Source organism: Protopterus annectens, chromosome 17.part0, assembly GCF_019279795.1.
Source record: "Protopterus annectens isolate FY-2018-M chromosome 17.part0, PAN1.0, whole genome shotgun sequence".
Classification (NCBI taxonomy): domain Eukaryota; kingdom Metazoa; phylum Chordata; order Ceratodontiformes; family Protopteridae; genus Protopterus; species Protopterus annectens.
In genome coordinates this window covers 278,014,153-278,032,302 of record NC_056751.1, presented here as the reverse complement: position 1 = coordinate 278,032,302, position 18,150 = coordinate 278,014,153, and positions in this window count along the sequence as shown.

Below are 18,150 nucleotides of genomic sequence, written 5' to 3'. Positions count from 1 at the left end.
GTACTGCCTCCAATATGGTCTTCTTTCAAATAATCTAAAATACTGAAAATTATATTTTTAAATGTCAACATCATAATATGTTCTTGTATAGTGCATTTATCTACTTTTCTTTTTCATTGTATGCCATTTTGTATATTTTATCTTTCAATTTTCTAGTGCTCATCCATTAAGATTACAGAATGCATTTACATAGTCTTTTTTTGTTTTTGAAACGTTTTTGAAGGTATTATCATAGTTAATCACATCAACTATCATATGACATGTTAAAGGTATTTAAATGCTAGTCAGAAGAAGTCTTCTGACTAGCATTTAAATACCTTTAACATGTCATATGATAGTTGATGTGATTAACTATGATAATACCTTCAAAAACTGTAATATATTTATAGTTAAGGTACAATACATTCATCACTCTGTGTCCTTATTTTTTATGTTGCTTTAACGTTTTGTTGCATTTTGTTTTTGTTTAGTTGGTTTATATTTAATTTAGCTGTTGTTAGTGCAATCATCCCTGAGGTTTTCATTTACCCCTTTTTGGAATTCTATACTGGAAGTACACTGGTACAGTGGTGGGCATTACTGCCACACAACACTTGGTCATCCAGTTTGATTCTCCATTGTGGCATCGTCTGTGCAGAAGCTGCACATCATCTTTGTATTCATGTGGGATTTTGCTGAGTAGTCCTTTGTGCCCAATGGGTATTGGAATAGCTCCCCTGGAATTTGGAGCTGGATTAAATGGGAAGCTGGAGAGTAAATGAATGAATGAATGAATGACTATCGGCAGCATATTCCTGTGGCTGCTGGGAGAGTAAACTGTACTCATTATGTGTATAATGTCTCATAAGTACCATAACAGTAATCTAGTGAGGGAGTACTGGTGTTTCTTGAATGTTGTCTGTACAGCATTGAATTTTTTTGACACAAAATGTCCACAAATTAAATGTAGTACATGTATATAGGAACATTCTTATAACACTCCAAAATCTGTGAAGTGTAAAGAATCAGCTGTTCAATTTCAGTAGTGAGAGACTGAGTTTCCAGGCATGTATGTAACATCAGTGGTGACAATATCATCACACAATGCACAGATCTATTATCGTGATTGTGACGACCGTGCCCTGGCCCAGCAATCAAGGAGCCTCAATCCCCGCCACCAACACCAGGGAGGTCGTCTCCTAGAAGAGGAAATGTTAACTAATACACACAGTAAAGGACAATTTCCCTTAAGTGCACACAGAGATCACAGTCAGTCTGGGTCTGGTTGCTCCCTTGCTCACCAGGTCCCCAATAAGACTCCCCACTCGCACAGCTATAGGGTCCAGGTCTCAGCCTAGCTGGCAAGCTAAAACCTCCAGTACCCTCTCTGTCCAACCAGTGCTTTGTGTCCCTGCCCAAGTAGCTGACACAACACACGCACACTTTCAGAAGAGGTTATACAACCACACAGACCCTCCTGGGAAAAGGTTGGCACAGGTTCTCCAGCTGTGCCCCTATTACCCAGACCATACAGTAGTAATTCCTGCCACTACCCAGCTAATAATTATCAGCTACTAAAAGGCCCTTAAAAGGGTGTCCAATTATTACTGTGCAATATTATAATCCACTGGTAGTATGACTAGACATTCAAGGCTTAATTTGGAGTGACTTAGATGGCAAAATCTGTAAATATGTAATATACTTTAGAGGTTAAATTATCTCTACATAAACCAGCCACAGGTAAAGGTTTTAAAATATTTAATAATAAATAATTAAAACACAAGACAATACTACTACACCACAGAGATATCCAAGAGTTCAGAGATCACACAGAAACTTAAAATAATACAGTAGGACAGGTCTGATGTCAAAGAAAAACACTTAATCTAACTTTCTAATCTTTAGCTAATCTTAAAAGAAAACACAGTGCTATAAACTTACTTACATACATAAAGAGCAAGCAGTGCTGGGGTTGATGTTCCAAGACAAATGCTTTTTGTCTCTCACTCAACAATAGTTTTTAAACACTAACCAACAGCTCTCTAAGGCCCCCAAATTACATCATTTTGACACTTAGTCTGGAGTTCCCAAGCCACAAACTGCATTATTTAGCAAGCTAACACCTGCTCAGGAGACTACAACGATAAAAGGCATTTCACATATACACTCTAGCAGAAACCGGAGCAATAAAGCACCTTCCACATGTAAATTATGGCTCTTAGCTTTAACCTTACAACAATGGGCATGAAACCTTCATCCAGACTCACTGGAGCCGACTTGTAAAACATCAAAGAGATTCATAAGATTTTTTCAACTTCAAAAGACACATTTGAAATGCTTGGCTTGGTTTTCCTTACAGCAGATGGCAATGTTGTAACAATCTTGAAGTTCACATTTTACAGTGTTTTCTTTAATTTAAAAACACAAGCCTGTATTTTACATTTATTTATACAATAGATAGAATTATGTATCAAATTCTATTTGACTAGGCTGGCAGCCTTTGCCCATCTTTCTCCAATCTTTACATCTCTTCCCCCTGGGGAACACAAGCAGGTTTTTCAAGTGCCCCTTGACAAACATTGCTTGAGAGTGTCAGGTCTATCTGGATGTACCTCACCCCATTCCCTGTCTTGAGAGCCCATCTGCATTGGCATTGCTACTCCCACTGAGGTGCTGCACTGACATATCATATGCTTGCAACTCCAGGCTCCATCTTAGCAACTTGGCTCTGTTTAACCATGTTAGAGGGTTGTGATCTATCATCACAGTGAATTTTCTTCCATACAGATAAGGCTGATGTTTTTGTAGTGCCCACACTATGGCTAGACATTCCTTTTCTACCGCTGCATAGCATTCCTCTCTGGGTTGGAGCCTACGATTGAGATAAACCACTGGGTGCTTTTCTCCCTCTAAAGAAATCTGGCTAAGTACAGCCCCCACCCCATAGCTTGAAGCATCCACCTGCACAACAAATTATTTGCTATAGTCTGGACTGGTTAACACAGGTGGTCCTCCCAAAGCTTCCTTAAGCTTCTGAAATGCCTGCTCATATGCTGGGGTCCACACTACTTTATTTGGCCTGTTGTTCCTTGTCAGGTTTGTGAGGGGAGCAGCTATGGTACTATAATTGGGAATGAACGTTCTGTAGTACCCTGCTGTCCCTAAGAATGCCCTAACCTGCTTTTTGGTAACAGGTGCAGACCATGCCTGAAGGGCTTCCACTTTGGCAGGTTCTGGCCTTATCTTACCACTCCCCACTCTATGTCCTAGGTAGGAGTCCTCTGCCATACCCACCTGACATTTGCTCGGCTTAATGGTCAACCTTGCCCTCTGTAGTCTGCCCAGCACCACCTCCCTGACATGTTGAGGGTGCTTTTGCCAGGAATGGCTGTAGATAGCAATATAATCCATGTAAGCAAGGGCAACCCCTCCTGCTCCTGCTAAGATATGCTCTACCAGCCTCTGGAAAGTCACTGGGGCATTCTTCATCCCAGAGGACATCTTTGTGAGCTCATACAAGCCAAAAGGAGTCACAAAGGCTGACTTCTTTCTAGCACTGGGAGTCAAAGGCTCCTGCCTGTAACCCTTGGTAAGATCAATGGTTGTAAGATACTTAGCCCCACCCAGCTGCTCTAGGGCCTCATCTGTCCTAGGCATGGAGTAAGCATCTGCCTCTGTGTGACTATTCAATTTCCTGTAATCCACACAGAACCTGGTGCTGCCATTCTTCTTTGGCACCAGTACCACTGGGGAGGCCCAGGGACTGTTGGACTTCTGAATCACCCCTAGTTCCAACATCTCCTGTACCCCTTCCCTCAGAGTCTGTTGGACTCCCTCAGGCACCCTATAAGGGGCCTGCCTGATAGGCCTTTGGTGTCTTGTATCCACCTGGTGCTGCACCAGGTGGGTGCTCACTGGTTTCCCAGTGAATATGCCCCAGACTCCTGCACACTGCCCAGATTTCTCGAACTTGGGTATGAGATAGCTGCTGGGACATTGCTACCTCTTCCACCGAGGTGTCAGCCCGAGCCTCACTGAGGAGATCAGTCACAATATCTCTCTCAGACTCCTCCTGCAATCCATTGCAAATGCTCAGCACAAGAACCTCCCTATCTTGGTAAGGTTTCATCATGTTAACATGGTACAATTTCTGCCCCTGCCTTCTGCCTAGCAGTTCCACCATGTAGTTAACATCACTTACCTTTCTTACGACCTTGTAGGGTCCCTCCCAAGCTGCTTGCAACTTGTTGTGTCTGACAGGAATGAGAACCATAATCTGCTGCCCTACAGCATACTCTCTAGCTCGAGCATTCCTGTCATACGACACCTTTTTCTGTTGTTGGGCTTCCGACAGGTTCCCTGAGCCGTGTCCTGAGGTTTAGGACATATGCCACAACAGACTCCTTGTGAGACTCACACTCACCTTCCCACTCATCTCGAATTAAATCTAGAGGGCACCTCACCATATGCCCATACAGCAACTCAAAGGGTGAAACACCTGTGGATTCCTGGGGATCCTCTCTGTAAGCAAACAACAGATGGGGCAAATATTTGTCCCACTCCCTATTAAACTGATTTGCAAATTTCCATAGCATGGATGTGATTGTAGAGTTTAACCTCTCCACAAGACCATTAGGCTGGGGATGGTAGGGGGTGGTCTTCATGTGCTTCACCCCGCAGGACTTCCATAGACAAGCCAGCAGGTCTGGCATGAAATTGGCACCTCTGCCAGACAGTATTTCCTTTGGGAAACCTACCCTGCTGAAAATCTCTAGCAAAGCATTTGCCACCTTCTCGGCCTCAATGGAGGACAAAACCACTGCCTCAGGGTATCGTGTAGCATAATCTACAATCACTAGGATATACTTTTTCCCTGTGGAACTTGGAGTACTCAGAGGACGCACAATATCCATAGCTACCCTCTGGAATGGCTCCTCAATAACAGGCAAAGGCATCAAAGGAGTGTTCACCTTGTCTACTGCCTTGCCTACCTTTTGGCACTGCTCACAGGTCCTGCAGTACCCTGTTACATCTCTGGAAATTCCAGGCCAATAGAAGTTTTGCATAATATGCCAATTTGTATGTTTTATGCCCATAAGACCTGCAAAGGGAATATCATGGGCTATAGCTAGAAGCACCAGATGGTAAGCTCTAGCACTACCAACTGCTGTACTCTCTCACCTTCTAGCCCTCCCTCAGGGGTCCACTCTCAGTACAGTGACCCTTTGTTCCAATATACAGATTCCCCCTTCCCTTGAGAATCAACTGCCTCCCTAGCTACCTGCCTCAGTCCTGCAATGTAGGGTCTGAGAGCTGAGCCTGTCTCAAGTCGCTCCTTGTTACCCTTCCCAGCTCCCCTTCCACAGGAATTCTGGTATCATCTGACAGCTGTGCCTCACTGTCAGCCTGGGTACTACTACTCACCTCTACCTTTGCAGTTACCCTGCCTAAGGGAACATCAGTACCCACAAGCAGCTGTAACTCACATTCAGTCTCACTGCTACAGCGTAGCTCACTCCCTGAAGTAACCACCTCAGCAGTCCTGATTGCAAGTATGCAGTCTGTCTGGGTCTCCCCCAGGCTACCAGACCCACATGCTTGTCTCCTAGCCTCACTGCATGTAACTGCATAAGTACATAGTACTGCCTCATCCAAATCCTTCCCTCTCAGAACAACTGCAGGATGGTAGTTCCATACCCCTGTTGTCTCAAGACAACCCACTGTTGGCATTTTGTCTTTCCCACTTACTGGCTCCCTCACCTTTGGTTCCCCATCTTGCCTCCATGGACATCTGTATGCCACATGGCCCCACTAGTTGCATTCAGAACATTTAACCCTAGCTCCTGGATGTGTACCTGGACTAGTGGCTTCCCCCTGCTACTGGCGGATTCTGTTGGGGCAGACTGTGCTGCCCACCATGGGTTCCTTTAGTCCTATGAGCAGTACTGGGGGTCCCTTTCCTGTGCTGGGCTGCCCTGCTTGCTAGGTATAGGTCTCCCTTCTTCCTCAACTCCTCTGAAGTTGCACACTGTCTATCAGCTAACCAGATCCTCATGTCCTCAGGCAAAGTGCTAAGGGCTTGTTCCCTTACCAAAAGGTCTGCCAGCCCTTCAAAAGTGGTGACCTGACATTCACTCATCCAGCTATGAAAATAAGTGCTCAGTTCAGCAACATATTCACATGCATTTTCATCTGCCTTGCATCTATGCTCATGAAACATTTTCCTATACATTTCAGGTGTTAGCTTAAAACATTCCAACTAGTGTCTTTTTACAGCAGTATAATCAAAACAGTCAGTGTTATGCATTTTTGCTAAAGAAGTTACAGCTTTACCATGGAGTAAGGGGGTCAGGAACCGTACCCAGAGCCCTTGGTCAACTTCATACTGTTTACATACCCGCTCAAACATATGAATATAGCTATCAAAATTATCCTCCTCTTTAAACTGTGGAAGACATTTACTGACCTTTTGTGCTTCTGGGGTCCGGTTACTCCCTTCCCCATTAACTCCATGACTCTGGCGAAGAGTCAGAATTTCCCTCTCATGCCTCCTCTACCATTCATTTTCCTCAGTTTGTAGACTCCTCATTTTCTCAGCTGCTTCTAGTTCCATATGCCTGGCCTCCACTCAAGTCTCTTTAGCTCCAGCTGGATTTTTAAGTCCGCTGCAGAAAGGTTGAGCTGTCCATTTTCCGAGGATATTGTATCTACACTGTCAGTCTGATTGTCCTCCAGGCTGCTGTTTTCTGATGCAGCTGTAACCAAGGCTGCAGTCAGGACTGCCTTAGTCAGTTTTCCATGTACTAGTCCCCTAGCCTGGCTCATCTCCGCCAGCTGGCTCCTTGTCAGCTTTCCATGCTACTCTGCTGACATGCTGCCTGCTCACCCTGATTAACACTAAACTAACAAAAGAAATAAAACAATTGTGATCTGAACTCTGAGTATACACTGCGTGGCTGTTTTAGAGTACAAAACACTTTTAGAGATCACTGTACATAAGCTACAGGAATTTGCTCTAACCACATCACTACAAGCCAATTAGTGTTTGCCAACTAATCAATATGTGATGTGGATCCCACCACAGCAAATTAATATGTGATAGGATATCCCAACCACTGCCACCAATATGTGACAACTGTGCCCTGGCCCAGCAATCAAGGAGCCTCAATCCTCATTACCAACACCAGGGGGGTCATCTCCTAGAAGAGGAAAGGATAACTAATACACACAGTAAAGTACAATTTCCCTTAAGTACACACAGAGATCACAGTCAGTCTGGGGCTGGTTGCTCCCTTGCACACCAGGTCCCCAATAAGACTCCCCACTCGCACAGCTATAGGGTCCAGGTCTCAGTCTAGCTGGGCAAACTAAAACCTCCAGTACCCTCTCAGTCCAACCAGTGCTTCATGTCCCTGCCCAAGTAGCTGACACAACACACGCACACTTTGAGAAGAGGTTATACAACCACACAGACCCTCCTTTGAAAAGGCTGGCACAGGTTCTCCAGCTGTGCCCCCATTACCCAGACCATACGGTAGTAATTCCTGTCTCCACCCAGCTAATAATTATCATCTACTAAAAGGCCCTTAAAAGGGTGTCCAATTATTACTGTGCAATATTATAATCCAATGGTGCAATATTGTAATCCAATGGTAGTATGACTAGACAGTGAAGGCTTAATTTGGAGTGACCTCGACAGTAAAAATCTGTAAATATGTAATGTACTTTTGAGGTTAAATTATCTCTACATAAACCAGCCACAGGTAAAGGTTTTAAAATATTTAATAATAAATAATTAAAACACAAGACAATACTACTACACCACAGAGATATCTAAGAGTTTAAAGATCACACAGAAACTTAAAATAATACATTAGGAGAGGTCTGATGTCAAAGTAAAACACTTAATCTAACTTTCTAATCTTTAGCTAATCTGAAGAGAAATAAAGCGCAAGCAGTGCTGAGTTTGATGGTCCAAGACAAATGCTTTTTGTCTCTCACTCAAAAATAATTTTTAAACACTAACCAACAGCTCTCTAAGGCCCTCCCAAATTACATAATTTTGACACTTAGTCTGGAGTTCTCAGGCCACAAACTGCATTATTTAGCAAGCTAATATCTGCTCAGAAGACTACAACAATAAAAGGCATTTCACATATACACTCTAGCAGAAACCAGAGCAATAAAATACCTTCCACATGTAAATTCTGGCCCTTAACTTTAACCTTACTACAATGGGCATGGAACCTTCATCCAGACTTACTGGAGCTGGCTTGTAAAACATCAAAGAGATTCAGAAGATCTTTTCAACTTCAAAAGACACATTTGAAATGCTTAGCTTGGTTTTCCTTACAGCAGATGGCAATGTTGCAACAATCTTGAAGTTCACATTTTACAGTGTTTTCTTTAATTTAAAACACAAGCCTGCATTTTACATTTATTTATACAATAGATAGAATTATGTATCAAAGTCTATTTGACTAGGCTGTCAGCCTTCGCCCATCTTCCTCCAATCTTCACAGTGATAACCTATAACTTATCATCATGCAAATCATATTAGAATAAATAGACCAGCTAAACTACAGAAAGAGTATACTGAAATATATATATAAAAAAATAATATACAAAAAAAATCTGCATAAATATCATACTCCAGAAATAAACCAGCACACGCTTTTTTAATCATCACCTTTTTTGTAGGACCTATAAATTTTCATTAGGTGTATAACAACATTCTACACTGTACATGCAGCAGAATGGTGTTATAGTACTGATAAAAACAGCAGATATCATCTTTATATCACAATTCAGAATCTCACTTCTTTTCAAAACAGTCTGCACTCTACTGTAATTTACCAGCTTTCTATTTAGAAAGCTCCTAATTGTTATTCTAGATTATTGGTCAGCTGACTCAGTTGGGTCACTGTCAAAGTTTCCCAATTTCCATGAAGAAAATTCCTGAAACATACCTTTAATAGCTCCTGCATATGCAACAAAACTGCCTTAACTCCTGATATCAGGCCTCTGAAGGGATCTTTTTTAAATCCCCCCCCAAAAAAAAATAAAGATTCATTGCAGTCCTCCTTCCACAAAACTCTACCAGACCTTGTAATATAGATAAATTGAACGATTATATGAGCAAGTGCAGCACTGCCATATCACATCAGCATGTTTTTAAGGGTAAAGTGTAATAACTCACTTCTCAAAGCAACTAGTACAATGTATGAAAAAGAAGCTCCTCACACTTATACTGCTTATAGCGAGCCCTATTGACAAAGAGGAAAAAGCTGGGATGTCAGCAAGGCAATACATATTCAATGAAAAATTTGGGTGTTAGCCTGCTCGCCTCACTTTAGGGATTGATGGGTTGAGGGGCATGTTCTCAGGCTTAATCTCCATTGCTGAGTCCCTGCTGAAAACCAGAGACAACATGGGGGATTTACATACATTGTACAGACCCACTGTATGCCATCCCCTTTGGAGCCTCTAGATATGTGGAGGGGACAGTAGAGCTTACATGCAGCTAAAAGTTCATTCCTACAATTTGTGCATGACAACCCCTACTTTCAGTTCACTCAGCTCTCACAAAAAGGAATAAAAGGAGAATTGGACTGAAGGCCGAGAGAACAAAGATGTTCACTGGGCAACTGGATGAGATGGGGTCAATAGTCAGCAAAGAGACAAAGCCAAAAAAGTATGCTGTTTATAAACCTAAGGCATACCTTTTGTCTCTTATGAGAATTGAATTACAATGGAGTCAACACGCAGGTTACTCTGTGTTCCACAGCTATATCACTGACACTCCCAGTTTACGGAAATGTCAGATTTTCAAATGTGTCTAAATCTGTATCTGAGTTATTTATTTATTTATTTTATTTTACATTTATTTACCGAGATAATCCGACTGGATACATGTCCATTTTCAGAGGAGGTCCGGGGAGAAAAGCTCCATATAGACAAACTTACATAGATTACACAGAAGTTAGCAAACAATTATAAAAACAAAGTGATTATATACAATGGGTTAGTAGTGTTCCCTAGTAGGGACTCAATTCTCATGGACAATCAATTAAAAGTAAGAGACATCAGATTGGAAGCAGAGCTTGGTGATGTAGTTACAAATTATGATAATTGCAGAATATGCTTATAGTTTATAACTTAATCAGGGCTGGTACATGGGCATAGCCAATTCACTTTGAGATACTGTTTGAGGTTTTTTTTTAAGTGACTTTTGGAGGATTGTAGGGTTATATAATTTGGCAACGAATTCCAATGAAGTTGGCAAACAGGGATTCACCAGCAGAGTTATTAGTTTTGTGGGTTTGGACCAGTAGTTTATCGGCTGACTGTAGGGATCTTAGGTTGTTATATGGCTTAATAATATTTTTAAGTGAGGGGGTATTTTCAGGGTGGTACAAAATTTTGTGCGCTATTAAGAGTTGATTGAATTGAATTAAGCTGGGCAGTTCTAGCCACTCTAGTTGTTTAAGGTTCTGGCAGTGATGGGTTCTACAGGTGGAGCCAGTGGTGAATCTGGCAATATGATTGTAGCTATGGGACAGCTTACCTAGTTCAGATTTGTTGAGGTTTGAGAGTACAGGCGAGTCATATAAGAGTAGAGAGTAGGTGTGATCAGGCGATTGCAGTCCTAGCCAGTGGGGTTAAAAATGTCTTGTTTGTATACAGTGATCCAAGCTTCTTATTGATGGTCTGTATGGTTCTGTTGACCTGTGGGTCAAATTTGAGATTATTGTCTATCATAACCCCTAGCAGTTTGGTGTGATTATCTGGGGAAATAATGGTGCCATTGTTAAAAGTGACAGATAATGTAAGTGTGGTGGATCTGCTAGTGGGAGAGAAGAGTAGAAGTTTAGTTTTACTGGGGTTCAGAAGTAGGCGTTGGTTGGTGAGCCAGTTCTCGATAGTGTTAAATGTATTTTGGGTTAAGATTTGCAAGTCGAATGGGGAGGTGGCTGAGCAGATGAGAGTGGAATCATCTGCGTATTGAATGCAGGTGACTTTAGGGATAGCAGTGTGGAGGTTGTTGATAAAAATAGAGAAGAGTAGTGGACCTAGTATGGACCCTTGAGGGACACCAAGTGTGAGAGGTAACTGGCTGGAGAGTTTGCCCTGCCATAGTACCACCTGCTGTCTACCAGTCAGGTAGGACTGGAACCACTGGATAGCAGGCTTGTTGAGGGAAATAGATTTTAGTGAAAGGATGAGAAGTTCATGGTTGACCATGTCAAAGGCTTTTGATAGGTCAAGAAAGAGGGCAGAGGTTAGCCTGTTTTCATTCCTGTTTTGGTTTATGGCAGTAGTAAAGGAAAGGAAGGCTGAGATGGTGTTGTGGTATGGCCTGAAACCATGCTGGGAGTCGGATAGTAAGTTATTCTGTGAAAGGTATTGCATTAGTTGCTTGTGTACACATTTCTCCATTATTTTAGCTAGTGGGGAAAGAATAGCAATGGGTCTATAGTTGGATATGTCTGAAGAGCTACCACCTTTATGGAGTGGGATGATGTGAGATATTTTCCAGAAGGAGGGGATAGCATTTTTGGATAAGGTTCTGTTGATGAGGATAGATATGGGATATGCAATGGCATCTGCAGCTATTTGTACGTACTCTGCAGGGAGGAGGTCAGCAGTGAGGGTGGTAGGTTTTAGTTTTTTTAGAAGTGTTTTGATAAAACTAGTGGCTATTGGTTGGAAGCTAAATTCTGGGTGATTATTAGGTAGATTAGGCATGTGGTTTAAGTTAGAGGGAGTTACTTGATTTGCTAGGATTGGATTGTTTCAGTGAAAAAGTTATTAAAGGTGCTAGCTATGGTCTCTGGGGAACTATGGGCGTAGTTTGCTGGGACTGGGGTGGTAAAGTGACCTGGACAAAGTAGTTGATTTAAGCCTGCCCAGAACTTTTGAGGGTTGTTGTGGTGTTTTTGTAGGAGATTTTGGTAGAAGCTTTTTTTATCCAGTAAAATAGATTTTTTTGTATCATTCCTGAGTTGACGATATTTTAGATGGTTAAGTGGGGCTTTGGTTGTTCTCCAGCTGGCCCAGGCTCTGTTTCTAGTTTTGATTTTAGCTTTGGTATCTTTTGTGAGCCATGGTGCTGTATTTGATCTAGTTTTTATTGTATGTGCTAGAGCATGGGAATCAAGGATACTTAGGAATTTAGTGTTAAAGTGATCTATGGCCTCCTCTAATGTTAGATTTTTTAGTTTTGACCAGTCAACTGCTTTTAATTCATTTCTGGAATATAGCAGTATCAAATATTTTCCTGTTTCTAAATGTTTTATATTTGGGCTGGTGAGGATTTCCTGCCTTATGTTTTATTCCTGAAACTCTCTCGCTCTGCTCCTGTCCCGCCCTTATCCTTGGGCGAGTTTACTTATACCCCTTCCTGTACCTGCACCACTCCTCTTACCACTGTCAACCTCTCTAGGTCACTGGCTGCTGTGGCTCCTGCACTACGGGCCTGCTCTGCGCTAAACTCTAGCTCTACTGACTCCTGCCCTAAGCTACTGCTAACTGGTGTCTGACGAACCTGGCCTTTCCTACAGTCAAATACAGGCTACTCCGCCTGCCTCACATCACACTATTCAACTGGGAATAGAAACTCTAAACTCTAGCTCTACTGACTCCTGCCCTAAGCTACTGCTAACTGGTGTCTGACGAACCTGGCCTTTCCTACAGTCAAATACAGGCTACTCCGCCTGCCTCACATCACACTATTCAACTGGGAATAGAAACTCTAAACTCTAGCTCTACTGACTCCTGCCCTAAGCTACTGCTAACTGGTGTCTGGCGAACCTGGCCTTTCCTACAGTCAAATACAGGCTACTCCACCTGCCTCACATCACACTATTCAACTGGGAATAGAAACTCTAAACTCTAGCTCTACTGACTCCTGCCCTAAGCTACTGCTAACTGGTGTCTGGCGAACCTGGCCTTTCCTACAGTCAAATACAGGCTACTCCGCCTGCCTCACATCACACTATTCAACTGGGAATAGAAACTCTAAACTCTAGCTCTACTGACTCCTGCCCTAAGCTACTGCTAACTGGTGTCTGACGAACCTGGCCTTTCCTACAGTCAAATACAGGCTACTCCGCCTGCCTCACATGACACTATTGAACTGGGAATAGAAACTCTAAACTCTAGCTCCACTGACTCCTGTCTTAAGCTACTGCTAACTGGTGTCTGACGAACCCGGCCTTTCCTACAGTCAAATACAGGCTACTCCACCTGCCTCACATCACACTATTCAACTGGGAATAGAAACTCTAAACTCTAGCTCTACTGACTCCTGCCCTAAGCTACTGCTAACTGGTGTCTGACAAACCTGGCCTTTCCTACAGTCAAATACAGGCTACTCCGCCTGCCTCACATCACACTTTTCAACTGGGAATAGAAACTCTAAACTCTAGCTCTACTGACTCCTGCCCTAAATTACTGCTAACTGGTGTCTGACAAACCTGGCCTTTCCTACAGTCAAATACAGGCTACTCCGCCTGCCTCACATCACACTATTCAACTGGGAATAGAAACTCTAAACTCTAGCTCTACTGACTCCTGCCCTAAATTACTGCTAACTGGTGTCTGACGAACCTGGCCTTTCCTACAGTCAAATACAGGCTACTCTGCCTGCCTCACATCACACTATTCAACTGGGAATAGAAAGTATGTCTGGACTTCAGTAATGCTGATTTGTTTGGCTCCTATTAGGTCTCCCTAAAAAAGATTAAGGTTACCTATGCTCCAGCCTCCAACTGCCAGCTACCTCTAGTTCTTTGCTCCCCCCCCCCTTTTTTGCATTCCCTTCTTATTACTGCCTCTATTCACCTTAACTTGTTCACTCAGCCTCCTCACTGTCCTACCTCAGTTATTACCCCCTGTCCATATCTTTCTACCTGCACTATATAGTAGGATACCCCCCTCTCCTAGCGACCGCTTTGCTGCTACTCCTGGCTCTAATCAAGCCCTTCTCAGGCTGTAAAGCTTTTACTTGTCCTTATCTTCTGCTGTGCCCTCTTCTTTTTACCTTACTGCTTATCTGTTCCTCCCTCTACTCCATACTGATATCTTATGTTTATCCTGCCTTTCTCTTCCATACCTATCTCACCCCTGCTCCCTTCCTTCTATATGCTTTACACTGGCTCTATATTAGCTTTTGCTATTTAACTTACTAGTGCTTTCTGGTCTCGTTCTTACCCTTTCCTGCTAGATTCTCACCTATCCTATGTTACTTTCCTGCTATTTCTGATTGTCTCCTTTCTCATCCTACCTTCTGTGGTGTCTCATCTCTCCCCCCTTTGTCCACATTTCCTTGTGTGTTCACTATCTATTCTACCTCTATTTTTCTCTACTTCGCACTCTTGAGTATCTTACCACTCCTCCCCCTGTTCTTCTTTTCTGTTACTCCCCTGTCTTTCCTAGTTCCGCCCACCTATTCCTGAAACTCTCTCGGTCTGCTCCTGTCCCGCCCTTATCCTTGGGCGAGTTTACTTATACCCCTTCCTGTACCTGCGCCACTCCTCTTACCACTCTCAACCTCTCTAGGTCACTGGCTGCTGTGGCTCCTGCACTACGGGCCTGCTCTGGTAGGTTACCTAAACGGAGTTTCTATTTTTTGCAATCGGAATTGTTTATTTCTTGCTGCCCTTAACCAGGGATTCATTACTGTATTTGTTTATGTAAATTCTTCTATTTTTGCTGCCCTTAACCTGAGATTTACTTCAGTATTTGTGTTTGAGGAGTACTTTACTGGTATTTTTACTAATACGCCTCGAGTAGGTCAAACCTTGAGGGAGTAATCACTTGCATATGTAAAGCATTGTCCTAGAGTGTTCTTTACTCCAACGCTCATTTATTTACTGTTAATATTCACTGGCATTCTCCTTTATATGACAAAACAACCTACTACTGTTTGTGCATGAGGTTTGCAGAAGGTTTTGATGCAATTGCTTCACCTACTACTAGGTTGTAGCTCCTTGTTACTATTGTTGAATTAAAGCGTTACTTATTTTCAGGTGCTCCCTTCCCTAAAGCTTTATAATTTTATCGTAGTGCCTGGTCTGCTTTGCCAAGCGTCGTTCCGCCTGTTTGTGCATAGTTGCTCTTTAGACCTTTTAGGCTTGTTTACTCATTTTTTTGAACCTTGTAACTTCGCCGCTATTTACACTGCGCCACTCACGTGGAGTTCTCCCATGTGTATAGCTGGCATCTTCGTTTTTTTTTTAAAAAAACCTTATGTAAGATCCAACAAAGGCAGTTCGCCTTGGAAAAGGCACTGCTGTTCCATTATTTTTATTTTTCACTGCAGTTAATCTGCCCAAGATCGTAGACAGCAGCAACTATATAGTTAAACGCCTTACTGTGAGTTTAACCCGTACTACTGTATTTCACGCTTTTGTGCTGCAGTAGTCCCTAGGGTGTCTTGCTTCTCTACTCTCCCTCCCATAGTGAAATCTAGATTATTTACTGTGATCCCTGTTTCTAGTCTTTACCTTTTATTTGGTCCACCAAATGTATCGACTAAGCATCACCTAAATTCTATTGTAGTTTACACCCTTATAGTGGCTCTTTACCTGCCGTTTTGTATGGTGCATATCCTCCCTAGTCTACCTGAGGACCTCATTCTCTGCTGATGGGGATTGGCTATACTATACTAGGATTACCTATATCTTATGAGGGTTAGCAGTTACTAAACTACGATTTACTTATTTGTTTCGAGTTTAAGTCTTGCCGTTTTTGGAGGGACCTGGCCGTGAATTATAACTCCAACTGGGAATTGAATGGTCATGCTCTTGTTGTTGCCTGCCGCTCTCATTGTAGATACATTGCCTACTCCCTAGTCATATTAAGATTAACCTAGCTAAGTTATCCTGCGTATATTATATATAGTACCCGGTCTGTCTACTTTTACTGTCTCTTTGAATGGATTTGTTTATGTGATTATAACTGTTTGCATTTGCCAACCTGTTCCTAAGAAAGAGGACTAACATACTTGCTGTTTTAATGTGTTGTCCAGTTTCCTGTATTTAGATTGGTTAATATTTGCTACAAGACTACCACTGTTGCTTATTGCTGATTTCATGCTTTTTAACTGAATACATATGCTAACACTGTCCCTCTTTTTCACTTTCTTTACCCCGCCTTTCTTCTTTTTCCCCAAAGCTCAAAACTTTAGCTCTTCTGACTCCTGCCCTAAGCTACTGCTAACTGGTGTCTGACGAACCTGGCCTTTCCTACTGTCAAATACAGGCTACTCCGCCTGCCTCACATCACACTATTCATCTGGGAATAGAAAGTACGTCTGGACTTCAGTAATGCTAATTTGTTTGGCTCCTATTAGGTCTCCCTAAAAGAGATTAAGGTTACCTATGCTCCAGCCTCCAACAGCCAGCTACCTCTAGTTCTTTGCTTCCCCCCCCTTTTTTGCATTCCCTTCTTATTACTGCCTCTATTCTCCTTAGGTTGTTCACTCAGCCTCCTCACTGTCCTACCTCAGTTATTACCCCCTGTCCATATCTTTCTACCTGCACTATATAGTAGGATACCCCCCTCTCCTAGCGACCTCTTTGCTGCTACTCCTGGCTCTAATCCAGCCCTTCTCAGGCTGTAAAGCTTTTACTTGTCCTTATCTTCTGCTGTGCCCTCTTCTTTTTACCTTACTGCTTATCTGTTCCTCCCTCTACTCCATACTGATATCTTATCTTTATCCTGCCTTTCTCTTCCATACCTATCTCACCCCTGCTCCCTTCCTTCTATATGCTTTACACTGGCTCTATATTAGCTTTTGCTATTTAACTTACTAGTGCTTTCTGGTCTCGTTCTTACCCTTTCCTGCTAGACTCTCACCTATCCTATGTTACTTTCCTGCTATTTCTGATTGTCTCCTTTCTCATCCTACCTTCTGTGGTGTCTCATCTCTCCCCCCTTTGTCCACGTTTCCTTGCGTGTTCACTATCTATTCTACCTCTATTTTTCTCTACTTCACACTCTTGAGTATCTTACCACTCCTCCCCCTGTTCTTCTTTTCTGTTACTCCCCTGTCTTTCTTAGTTCCGCCCACCTATTCCTGAAACTCTCTCGCTCTGCTCCTGTCCCGCCCTTAGCCTTGGGCGAGTTTACTTATACCCCTTCCTGTACCTGCGCCACTCCTCTTACCACTCTCAACCTCTCTAGGTCACTGGCTGCTGTAGCTCCTGCACTACGGGCCTGCTCTGGTAGGTTACCTAAACGGAGTTTCCATTTTTTGCAATCGGAATTGTTTATTTCTTGCTGCCCTTAACCAGGGATTCATTACTGTATTTGTTTATGTAAATTCTTCTATTTTTGCTGCCCTTAACCTGAGATTTACTGCTGTGTATTTGTGTTTGATGAGTACTTTACTGGTATTTTTACTAATACGCCTTGTGTAGGTCAAACCTTGAGGGAGTAATCACTTGCATATGTAAAGCATTGTCCTAGAGTGTTCTTTACTCCAACGCTCATTTATTTACTGTTAATATTCACTGGCGTTCTCCTTTATATGACAAAACAACGTACTACTGTTTGTGCATGAGGTTTGCAGAAGGTTTTGATGCAATTGCTTCACCTACTACTAGGTTGTAGCTCCTTGTTACTATTGTTGAATTAAAGCTGCTACTTATTTTCAGGTGCTCCTTCCCTAAAGCTTTATAATTTTATCGTAGTGCCTGGTCTGTTTTGCTGCGCTGCCCGCCTGTTTGTGCATAGTTCCTCTTTAGACCTTTTAGGCTTGTTTACTCGGTTTCTTGAACCTTGTAACTTCGCCGCTATTTACACTGCGCCACTCACGTGGAGTTCTCCCACGTGTATAGCTGGCATCTTCGTTTTTTTAAAAAAAAAAACTTAGGTAAGACCCAACAAAGGCAGTTCGCCTTGGAAAAGGCACTGCTGTTCCATTATTTTTATTTTTCACTGCAGTTAATCTGCCCAAGATCGCAGACAGCAGCAACTATATAGTTAAACTCCTTACTGTGAGTTTAACGCGTACTACTGTATTTCTCGCTTTTGTGCTGCAGTAGTCCCTAGGGTGTCTTGCTTCTCTACTCTCCCTCCCATAGTGAAATCTAGATTATTTACTGTGATCCCCATTTCTAGTCTTTACCTTTTATTTGGTCCACCAAATGTATCGACTAAGCA